Raw genomic sequence first — 12,997 nt, forward strand, 5'->3', positions numbered from 1 at the left:
TTAATTAAAAAGCTGCAATAATGTTCCTACATGTTTGACTTTAAAGCAAGGCTTAGCTGTACTAAGAACAAATTTTAGAAATTCAAGTAAAACCCATTCCCACGTGCAATATTTTTATCCAGAATTCAAAATAAAAGTATATATTGTACTTCAAAATAAAACCATTCTATTCTTTCCCACTTCTACCAAACTCCATTTAAATCACCCCATTCCCAAGTTTCCATCATTCTTATTATCACTTTGTAAAATTCACTTTTATTAGGGTGGTCCAAACGCACCCCTACTCGTAGTTATTTTCTCGACCAATACCAAAAAAAAATCTAAAATTTCACGACGAGAACAAAGGAAATTAAAGTCATGGGTAGTTCCTTCTGGCTCCGGCGTTTGTGAAATTTTAGAAATTTCTTAATCATAATATATAGTTTTTTTTTTTTTTTTTTCCAGTAATTGCAGCATGTTAAAAGGAAACATAAAATTATTATTTTGTTGCACGAAATGAAATTAAAGGAAGTGCAATATTTTTGCCTTTTTGCTGTAGCTGCAAAAGCTGCAATGTCACTTGATTCATTCACATGCCATTCTCACAATTCATAATAATTGAGATATCACATGCAACTCTCAGCCTTCCATTTTAGTGAAAGCAAGGTGGCCTAAACGTGTTTCTATTAACTATTATACTTTTAACTCTGAGTTATTAGTTCGTTTTATACATGAGTCCACTCACTTCTTTAACACCACTGACTCAGTGTAGAATTATCGAGTTTGTATTAGTTATGAATAGAGAGAGTTTTCCAGGAAGATAAAGCAAGTAGAAATAATATAATTAAATTAAAAGAGTAGTAATGTAATGTGTAATGTTAAAAGAGCAGTTGATGATTAGTTCTCAGCCAAATGGAGGAATCCAAGTGATTTAAAATTTTAATAAAATAGTTGAATTATCAAATGGTCTGGACAGCTAGCAATGCGAAGCTGCATTAATCAAAAGCACAAATTGAATTAGTCCTCATTGACAGCTCCCCTTTAACGACTACTCCTACTATATAAACTCACTCTCCCACGCATCTCTAACTCATCCAAAAAACCCCTTCCTCACCATTCTTTCCCCACACTCATCCCTGAATCCCACCCACATTGGCCAGAATTGGTCATCTCCTCGGGAAAGCCATGGCAATTCCGGGTCGGAAATCGGCCCCGGGTCGATTTTGGCCCCAATTTGTTGTCGCATTGGCCATGTTACTTGTTTCGAGTAACGTAGGTCAAGTTTATGGTGATGCTTATCCTTACTATTCACCCCCTCCACCATCTCATCCTTATGAGTATAAATCTCCACCACCTCCTGAGAAGTCTCCTCCTCCACCTTACTACTACAAGTCTTCACCACCACCAGAGAAATCTCCTCCTCCACCTTACTACTACGAGTCTCCACCACCACCAGAGAAATCTCCTCCTCCTCCTTACTACTACAAGTCTCCACCAGGTGGAGGCTATCCTGATAGTCACCCCCTCCCCAATCTCATCCTATTGAGTATAAATCTCCCCCACCACCTTCTCCTTCTCCTCCCCGCCTTATGAGTAATAAATCTCACACCACTCCTGAGAAGTCTCCTCCTCCACCCTTACTACTACAAGTCTCCACCACCAACCAGAGAAATCTCCCCACTTACTAATACAAGTCTCACCCACCAGAGAAATCTCCTCCCATCCTCTACAATTCCCACCCACCAGAGATCTCCCCCTCACCTTACTACTACAAGTCTCCACAACCACCAAGAAATTCCTCCTCAACCTTACTACTACAAGTTCCCACCACCAGAGAAATCTCCCTCCTCCTTACACTACAAGTCTCCACCACCACACAGAGAAATCTCCCCTCTCTTACTACAAGTCTCACCACCACCAGAGAAATCTCTCCTCCTTTTACTAATAAAAGTCTACTCACCACAACAGAAGTCCTCCTCCTCCTCCTTACTACTACAAGTCTCCACCACACCGATAAATCCCCCTCTCCTACTACTACAAGTCTCCACCACCACCAGAGAAAATCTCCTCCTCAACCTTACTACTACAAGTCTCCCACCACCACAGAGAAATCTCCCCCTTCCTTACTACTACAAGTCTCCCCACCACCAGAGAAACTTCCCCTCTCCTTACTACTACAAACTCTCCACCACCACCAGAGAAATCTCCTCCTCTTACTACTACAAGTCTCCACCACCACCAGAGAAGTTCTCCTCCGCCTTACTACTACAAGTCTCCACCACACCAAGAAATCTCCCCTCCCCCTACTACTACAAGGGTTCTTCATCTTTGTACGCCTTATGGGCAATATCATAGAAATAGTCAGAGATCAATAAAATAACAGTGGATGTAGGAATCACTTGTTTGAGCATCCGAACCACTATAAAAACCATTCTTGCCAATCTTTTATTTATGTTTTATGCAACATATATAATCTCAGCTCCATATTCAAATCTCATAGATCCATTCACGTGTGTCTCTTGAGTTAGCTCAGTGTTTCCCACGTGCGAGTCGTTGGCATCCAAAATCAAGCTTTAACAGTTTGGTGGCCCATACAGGTCTGATTCTCAAACCTGCGTCCAAGTTCCCTGATGGCGTGCTCAAATCTCAAACTTGTGTCAGAATTCTCCAATCGCGTGGCCAGATCGTAGATCGCACACCTTAGAATTCTCCAATCGCGTGGCCAGATCGCATGCGTCAGAGTTCTCCAATTGCGTGGCCAGATCACAGATCGCACGCGTTAGAATTCTCCAATCACGTGGCCAGATCACAGATCACACGCGTTAGAATTCTCTAATCGCATGGCCAGATCGCAGATCGCACGCGTCAGAGTTCTCCGATCGTGTGGCCAGATCGCAGATCCCACGCACAGGTCGTCCTGATCCTCGACTTCAGATCGCTAATCTTTAGTTTCAAATCACGTGTTCAGATCGCTGATCACACGTTGAGATCGCTGATCTCTTGTGCTCTTAGGTCAAGCTCGTTAGCTTGTTATAACCTTTTCAGGTCGAGTTCGTTATGACCTTTCAAGTCGAGCTCGTTATGCTTTGAAGTTGAGCTCGTTTTGCTCAGATTGGGCTTGTTTTGCTCTCAAGTTGAGCTGGTTTTGGTCAGATTGGGTTCGTTATGATCTCAGATTGAGTTCGTTTAGCTCAGATAAAGCTCGTTTTGCTCAGATTGAGCTCGTTTTGCTCTCAAGTTGAGCTTGTTTTGCTCTCAAGTTGAACTCGTTTTTCTCAAATTGGGTTCTCTATGATCTTAGATTGAGTTCGTTTAGCTCAGATTGAGCTCGTTTTGTTCAAATTGAGCTCGTTTTGCTCTCAAGTTGAGTTCGTTTAGCTCAAGTTGAGCATGTTTTGCTCTCAAGTTGAGCACGTTTTGTTCTCAAATTAAGCTCGTTTTGCTCTCAAGTTGAGCTCGTTTTGCTCAGATTTGGCTCGTTTTGCTCTCAAGTTGAGCTCATTTTGCTCAGATTGGGTTCGTTATGATATCAGATTGAGCTCGTTTTGCTCTCAACTTGCAAAACACTCATTACATTGAGTGTTTAGGTGTATAAATTGACATTTCTCTTCCCGAAGAGGGGGGCGGGGTATATGAGAGTTAACCATAGTTTGAGCTCAATTCTTTCTCTCTGTAAACACTGTATTTCTTCATCTTTGTACGACTTATGGACAATATCATAGATATAGTCAGAGATCAATAAAATAACAGTGGATGTAAGAATCGTTTGTTTGAGCATCCGAACCACTATAAAAACCCCTCTTGCCAATCTTTTATTTATGTTTTCTGCAACATATATAATCTCAGCTCCATATTCAAATCTCATGGATCCATTCACGTGTGTCTCTTAAGTCAGCTCAACGTTTCCCACGTGCGAGTCGTTGGCGTCCAAAATCAAGCGTCAACAACAATATATAGTTTTTTTTTCCAGTAATTGCAGCATGTTAAAAGGAAACATAAAATTATTATTTTGTTGCACGAAATGAAATTAAAGGAAGTGAAAATTATGTTGTGAAATATTTTTGCCTTTTTGTTGTAGCTGCAAAAGCTGCAACGTCACTTGATTCATTCACATGCCATAATAATTGGAATATCACATGCAACACTCAGCCTTCCATTTTAGTGAAGGCTAGGTGGCCTAAACGTGTTTCTATTAACTATTATACTTTTATCTCTGAGTTATCAGTTCGTTTTATACATGAGTCCACTCACTTCTTTAACGCCACCGACTCAGTGTAGAATTATCGAGTTTGTATTAGTTATGAATAGAGAGAGTTTTCCAGGAAGATAAAGCAAGTAGAAATAATATAATTAAATTAAAAGAGTAGTAATGTAATGTGTAATGTTAAAAGAGCAGTTGATGATTAGTTCTCAGCCAAATGGAGGAATCCAAGTGATTTAAAATTTTAATAAAATAGTTGAATTATCAAATGGTCTGGACAGCTAGCAATGCGAAGCTGCATTAATCAAAAGCACAAATTGAATTAGTCCTCATTGACAGCTCCCCTTTAACGACTACTCCTACTATATAAACTCACTCTCCCACGCATCTCTAACTCATCCAAAAAACCCCTTCCTCACCATTCTTTCCCCACACTCATCCCTGAATCCCACCCACATTGGCCAGAATTGGTCATCTCCTCGGGAAAGCCATGGCAATTCCGGGTCGGAAATCGGCCCCGGGTCGATTTTGGCCCCAATTTGTTGTCGCATTGGCCATGTTACTTGTTTCGAGTAACGTAGGTCAAGTTTATGGTGATGCTTATCCTTACTATTCACCCCCTCCACCATCTCATCCTTATGAGTATAAATCTCCACCACCTCCTGAGAAGTCTCCTCCTCCACCTTACTACTACAAGTCTTCACCACCACCAGAGAAATCTCCTCCTCCACCTTACTACTACGAGTCTCCACCACCACCAGAGAAATCTCCTCCTCCACCTTACTACTACAAGTCTCCACCACCACCAGAGAAATCTCCTCCTCCACCTTACTCCTACGAGTCTCCACCACCACCAGAGAAATCTCCTCCTCCACCTTACTACTACCAGTCTCCACCACCACCAGAGAAATCTCCTCCTCCACCTTACTACTACCAGTCTCCACCACCACCAGAGAAATCTCCTCCTCCACCTTACTACTACAAGTCTCCACCACCACCAGAGAAATCTCCTCCTCCACCTTACTACTACAAGTCTCCACCACCACCAGAGAAATCTCCTCCTCCACCTTACTACTACAAGTCTCCACCACCACCAGAGAAATCTCCTCCTCCACCTTACTACTACCAGTCTCCACCACCACCAGAGAAATCTTCTCCTCCACCTTACTACTACCAGTCTCCACCACCACCAGAGAAATCTCCTCCTCCACCTTACTACTACAAGTCTCCACCACCACCAGAGAAATCTCCTCCTCCACCTTACTACTACAAGTCTCCACCACCACCAGAGAAATCTCCCCCTCCTCCTTACTACTACAAGTCTCCACCACCACCGGAGAAATCTCCTCCTCCTTACTACTACAAGTCTCCACCACCACCAGAGAAATCTCCCCCTCCTCCTTACTACTACAAGTCTCCACCACCACCAGAGAAATCTCCTCCTCCACCTTACTACTACAAGTCTCCACCACCACCGAAAAAATATCCTCCACCACCATACTACTACAAGTCCCCACCACCACCTTCACCTTCTCCTCCACCTCCGTACTACTACAACTCTCCTCCACCACCTAAGAAATATCCTCCACCTCCATACTACTACAAATCTCCTCCACCACCTAAGAAATATCCTCCACCTCCCTACTACTACAAATCTCCACCACCACCAGTGCATTCCCAACCACCACCATACTACTACAAATCTCCTCCACCACCTACACATTATGTTTCACCACCATACTACTATAAGTCTCCGCCGCCACCTGTCCCATACCCTCACCCTCACCCCCATCCCCATGAATTTGTTTTCAAGGTAGTTGGAAAGGTTTACTGCTACAGATGTTATGACTGGAAGTACCCAGAGAAGTCACACGACAAGAAGCATCTAAAAGGTAAAATTTGTTCCCAAATTCTCATCGTTTAGTAAATAGTCCATATGAAAGCTGTTTTTTTTTTTTTCCTTAAAAAGAATTTTAATTTAACTTGGTTTAGTTTCTACGATTTTTACCATAAATAACTGTAGTTGTATAGATAATAAGGAAGTTTCTAAATTGGGCAACCATAGTGATTTGAAAGTGAAAGAACACACTCGCAAAAATTTTAGGTAATAATAATAAAATCCTATTTCCTATGTTTTTTATTAAATCATATAATTTACTCTAAATAAATGGTATCATTTCTGAATAATAAAGTTATAAAATATAGTTTATTATTCATAAATAATGTTATCATCATTTGTTCTTACGTTGTATGGCACTTCTGAAAGACAAAGGAAGCTGCCAATTAGCTGTACATAACAGAACAGTTTGAAAACTAATGGTTAATTGGCGATTTGGCCCCAAAATATTAATTAATTAAACCATCAATTGATTTGATTAACCCACTAAGACACGACAAAAATTTAATCAGTTATAGTAGTAGGTAGAGTTTAGGAATATATTATAAATTTTTAGTTTGACCGGCAACAATTATGCTTACATTATTCTTATTGTCACATTTGGGAAACAGGAGCTGTTGTTGAGGTGACTTGCGAGGCCGGTGAAAAGAAGATTAAGGCATACGGAAAGACAAAGATCAATGGAAAATACAGCATCACTGTTGAAGGATTTGATTATGGAAAATATGGAGGAAAAGCCTGCAAGGCCAAGCTCCACAAGGCTCCCAAGGATTCTCCATGCAACATTGCCACTGATCTTCATTGGGGTAACAAGGGTGCTGAGCTTAAAGTGAAGTCCAAGACTGAGTATGAAATTGTGCTTCAAGCTAAGGCATTTGCTTATGCTCCTAAGAGTCCTTATGAGGAGTGTGAGAATCAACCACTCCAAGCATATTCATTTTTCTTACTAAACACGCCATTGTTATCTCCAAAGAAGACATAAATTGTCCAACACATTTTTCTCAGAATCTTCTGTTCAATAGACCAAATTGATATTTAAAAAATCAACGGCCTGAATTGGTTTATTAGCCTAATTCATACATCCAACGGTTCAGACGCGACAAATCATAATCCACAATTATAAATTAACGATTTGGGTAATGATTGGTTGCTTTATATATAAGCTTTCTTTGGGTTCGTGACTCAATTTTTTTTGTTTGTTTAGTGTTTAATTAAAATTTAATATAATATTGTCGGATTGTGTAGCTTTAAATAATCTTTAATTGTATTTATATAATTACATACATTAGGGAAATGATTTCTTATCATCCAAATTCATAAACTTCCAGAAACTAATGATTTCTCAATAATTTTCATAAGCTTTTAATTTTATTTTTAAGAAATTAAAATATTAATAAGTTATAACCTTTGTATGTATTAACACTAAAGAAGTAGTGAGATTTTTTTTTTTTTTTTTTTTTCATGAGAGAATTAGACTGAAATTTATTTTTGGAGTGATGATCGACACTATGACTGTAATTTAACAATTTAAAAAACTAGCTGAATTTTATTTTTTAAGTGATGATCAATGCTATTAAACAAACATAATCGAGCTAAATTTTCGATATAAACATCTGTAAGAGAAGTTAGTTAAATTCACTTTTTCCATCATACTACTTTAATATTTTAATATAAAAAAATTAAATAAATTATCAATTGAAACACTAAATTATATTATAGAAAACAGATTGCCAAGAATGATATTATACCAATAACCCTCCCTCATAATTTTCTTTCATAATCTTGACGTAACAATTTGTAATTGGTCACTTCACAATATGTCTCACATAGGTCCCTCTAATTAATTGTGAATTGACATTTTTAACTGATTGTGAGAGAATTTATGAAAAATGATTTGATATAACATTACTCGTGAATAACATGCATAGAGCCTGTCTTTCCAATTATTTGTGGTTAAATAAGTAATTGCGTTTAGTAATTGAGTTTGATTTTAATTAAACTCAATAATATTCCTACATGTTTGACTTTAAAGCAAGGCTTAGCTGTAGTATGACAAATTTTAGAAATTCAGTAAAACCCATTCCCACGTGCAATATTTTATCCAGAATTCAAAATAAAAGTATATTGTACTTCAAAATAAACCATTCTATTCTTTCCCCTCTTCTAAACCACTCCATTTAATCACCCCTTCCCAGTTTCCATCATTCTTATTATCACTTTGTAAAATTCACTTTTATTAGGGTGGTCCAAACGCACCCCTACTCGTATTTTTTCTCGACCAATACCAAAAAAAATCTAAAATTTCACGACGAGAACAAGGAAATTAAGTCAGGGTGATTCCTTCTGCTCCGGCGTTGCAAATTTTAGAAATTTCTTAATCATAATGTTATTGTCTCAAAAGTCACGTTTATGTCAGCCTAATAAATATCTTTCTATACTAGCTGCCAAACCCATATCTTCTCAAAGATATTCATACCACCCCTATCTCTGTTTAAGAAATGAATGGATAAGAGTTTTCCATGTGTCAAGTTAACTTGCAAAAACTCATTACATTGAGTGTTTAGGTAATAATTGACATTTCTCTTCCGAGAGGGGGTGAGGGGGGGGGGGGGGTGGTTCTTCACTTTGTACGCCTTATGGGCATATCATAGAAATAGTCAGAATAAAATAACAGTGGATGTAGGAATCACTTGTTTGAGCATCGAACCACAAAAACCATTCTTGCCAATCTTTTATTTATGTTTTATGCAACTATATATTCACTCAGCTCCATATTCAATCCATAGATCCATTCACGTGTGTCTCTTGAGTTAGCTCAGTGTTTCCCACGTGCGAGTCGTTGGCATCCAAATCAAGCTTTAACAGTTTGGTGGCCCATACAGGTCTGATTCTCAAACCTGCGTCCAAGTTCCCTGATGGCGTGCTCAAATCTCAAACTTGTGTCAGAATTCTCCAATCGCGTGGCCAGATCGTAGATCGCACACCTTAGTTCTCCAATCGCGTGGCCAGATCGCATGCGTCAGAGTTCCCAATTGCGTGGCCAGATCACAGATCGCACGCGTTAGAATTCTCCCATCACGTGGCCAATCACAGATCACACGCGTTAGAATTCTCTAATCGCTGGCCAGATCGCAGATCGCACCGCTCAGAGTTCTCCGATCGTGTGGCCAGATCGCAGATCCCACGCACAGGTCGTCCTGATCCTCGACTTCAAGTCGCTATCTCTTAGTTTCAACACGTGTTCAGATCGCTGATCACACGTTGAGATCGCTGATCTCTTGTGCTCTTAGGTCAAGCTCGTTAGCTTGTTATACCTTTCAGGTCGAGTTCGTTATACCTTTCAAGTCGAGCTCGTTATGCTTTGAAGTTGAGCTCGTTTTCTCGATTGGGCTTGTTTTGCCTCAAGTTGAGCTGGTTTTGGTCAGATTGGGTTCGTTATGATCTCAGATTGAGTTCGTTTAGCTCAGATAAAGCTCGTTTGCTCAGATTGAGCTCGTTTTGCTCTCAAGTTGAGCTTGTTTTGCTCTCAAGTTGAACTCTTTTTTTCTCAAATTGGGTTCTCTATGATCTTAGATTGAGTTCGTTTAGCTCAGATTGAGCTCGTTTTGTTCAAATTGAGCTCGTTTTGCTCTCAAGTTAGTTCGTTTAGCTCAAGTTGAGCATGTTTTGCTCTCAAGTTGAGCAACGTTTTGTTCTCAAATTAAGCTCGTTTTGCTCTCAAGTTGAGCTCGTTTTGCTCAGATTTGGCTCGTTTTGCTCTCAAGTTGAGCTCATTTTGCTCAGATTGGTTCGTTATGATATCAGATTGAGCTCGTTTTGCTCTCAACTTGCAAAACACTCATTACATTGAGTTTTTTAGGTGTATAAATTGCACTTTCTCTTCCCGAAGAGGGGCGGGTATATGAGAGTTAACCATAGTTTGAGCTCAATTCTTTCTCTCTGTAAACACTGTATTTCTTCATCTTTGTACGACTTATGGACATATCATAGATATAGTCAGAGATCATAAATAACAGTGGATGTAAGAATCGTTTGTTGAGCATCCAACCACTATAAAAACCCCTCTTGCCAATTTTTATTTATGTTTTCTGCAACATATATAATCTCAGCTCCATATTCAAATCTCATGGATCCATTCACGTGTGTCTCTTAAGTCAGCTCAACGTTTCCCACGTGCGAGTCGTTGGCGTCCAAAATCAAGCGTCACAACAATATAAGTTTTTTTTTCCAGTATTGCAGCATGTTAAAAGGAAACATAAAATTATTATTTTGTTGCACGAAATGAAATTAAAGGAAGTGAAATTATGTTGTGAAATATTTTTGCCTTTTTGTTGTAGCTGCAAAAGCTGCAACGTCACTGGATTCATTCACATGCCATAATAATGGAATTAATCACATGCAACACTCAGCCTTCCATTTTAGTGAAGGCTAGGTGGCCTAAACGTTTTTCTATTAACTATTATACTTTTTACTCTGGTTATCAGTTCGTTTTATACATGAGTCCACTCACTTCTTTAACGCCACCGACTCAGTGTAGAATTATCGAGTTTGTATTAGTTATGAATAGAGAGAGTTTTCCAGGAAGAAAGCAAGTAGAAATAATATAATTAAATTAAAAGAGTGTAATGTAATGGTAATGTTAAAAAGCAGTTGATGATTAGTTCTCAGCCAAATGGAGGAATCCAAGTGATTTAAAATTTTAATAAAATAGTTGAATTATCAATGGTCTGGACAGCTAGCAATGCGAAGCTGCATTAATCAAAGCACAAATGAAGATTTGTCCAAAATAGGATTTTAGTTTAGTTTATTTAATTAGAACAAGTTTTATTTTAGTCAAATTTATGCTCCATTTGGAATTGTTTTATGGTGAACTCAACAATTTGTTTTTGCATTCAAAACGTCTCTTCGTTTAGTGAAATTATTTTACGTGTCTTCTCTGATAGGTGAATCGTGATAGCTACTTGGTAATATTATAGTGCATTTGATTCGAGAATATATACTCCCAATCTCAAGCAATTTGATTTGTTTGAAACGGATGCTCAATGCAACGAACAAAAAGACACAGATCTCGTATTAATCGGCTAGTCACTTGAAGACTCATTAGTAGCCAATAATATACTTTATTTTATGACGGATTAATTTAAGATTTATTAAATATATAGTTATAGTTAATACATGAATCAATTTTCATTTGAGAAGTGAACCAATTTTATTTATTATTCCTGACAAGATTTGAGTTCAAATTTTAACCCTATTTAATTCACCCTTTTACAGAATTAGCAAAAAATTAATCAAAATTAACTTGCGCAGTGTTTGGTTCACTCTTGTTTAGTGGTGGACACCCCACCAAATAATGCAAAGATTTCAGCATTTACTTTAAATAAATTACAAATGAACAAATATTGTGCAATTTTCTTAATTAATTAGGATTTAATAATTAAAGCTATTCAAAACATTGACATAATTTTTGTTGCTAAAAACTATTAAATAATTTAAACTTAGCTAAACGATAAACTATCAATTATGAGATTAGTACTTGCTAACCAATGTAAAAATTAACTTATTAGATAATACTGTGTACTCACATGAAATATCAGATCACGACATTCTCTCTTATAAAATTATATGACACTCTAGTCATATCAGATATTATCTCTTATCCGTTTAATATTTTCTCTTTTTATGGTTGATTATACTCAACCATTTTTTTTTTTCAATTTAGGGAACTCCGATTAGAACATTACTTGTCTAAAGGCTAATTTATTAAGTAATGCTACCTATTTACGCCACGGAGATAGACTGTCTAGAAGTGGGATGTGTAAATTGATTTGAAAAGAAAATACACTAGTAAAGTAAGCTGGTGAGAATTGTTAAAACATTAGGCAATGCCCTTAGTATTTTAGTTATTACATATTTGGAATGAACAAAAATATAAAAATTCAACCTACTGATTTTTACTTGTTTGGCCAAGAATCTATAAACTCTAAAATTAACCCAAAAAAGATCCTTACATGACACAATGGACAAGTCATTTAAACAATTCTTGATTATATAATAAATTACATATCTACCAAAGAATTATTAGTTATAGTGTTAGGTGAATATAAGATAAGATATTGTCATTAATTATACAATTAATATGAATGTGTACCAAAAAACAACAACTAAAAATTTGAAATTAAAGAGAAATTAATTAAAACATAAAAGAGGTGGTCCTCTAATTTAATTATCTACTGAAATTGGTAAAACATTTCTTTATTATCTTCTATAAGCATTGAAAGTTTGAATGGTCCTCGTTAATTAATAATTTTTTTTTCTCTTTTTTAGTTATAGTTCTTGCACAGTCCTCCACTATTATGCCTTGCCCACTTCAATACAAAGAGTGGAAAAAGATCTGCGAAATTATTAATTTTCTACGGCACAATATATTTGGTAATGTACAATGGATTATTTCATTAATTTATGCTACTTGACTCTAATTGATTTAGTTTTTCTTGTTTAAAGACTTTTCTACCATTATTTTTTGGAAAATCTTGGGGAGTAGTTTTTGACTAATTTCAAGAAAGCTTTATCGTGATTTCTAGAATTGTAAGAGAAACTCTTAGACAAATTTTGAATTTGAAAGTTTTATATTATTTATAAAATCCCAAGGGAGCTTTTTAACAAGTTTCACAATTGAATTAGGATTTTTTTTTTTTTTTTTTTTAAATCAAGAGAGTTTCGGTCAGTTAACGCTCACCTCAACTAATCCCCTAAGACCCTGAAATTATTGGTCAGATAAGAGCTCCAGTGGCTTACCCTGTTAGTAACTGATGAACGACTTAAACTAATGACATTTTGATTAATATACTCGAGAATCTTTACCAGATTCTCTTTTTTTTATTTGAGTTTTTTCTAACTTTTTTTGAATCTAAAGGGAT

The 12,997-nt window shown here is 37.2% G+C and overlaps 1 pseudogene; it reads left to right on the forward strand.

The window, feature by feature from the left end:
- Positions 1–1,054: 1,054 nt before the first annotated feature.
- On the forward strand, positions 1,055–7,059 carry LOC116139131 (annotated as a pseudogene).
- Positions 7,060–12,997: the final 5,938 nt, after the last annotated feature.

This window comes from Pistacia vera, unplaced genomic scaffold, assembly GCF_008641045.1.
Source record: "Pistacia vera cultivar Batoury unplaced genomic scaffold, PisVer_v2 Contig347, whole genome shotgun sequence".
Lineage (NCBI taxonomy): Eukaryota > Viridiplantae > Streptophyta > Magnoliopsida > Sapindales > Anacardiaceae > Pistacia > Pistacia vera.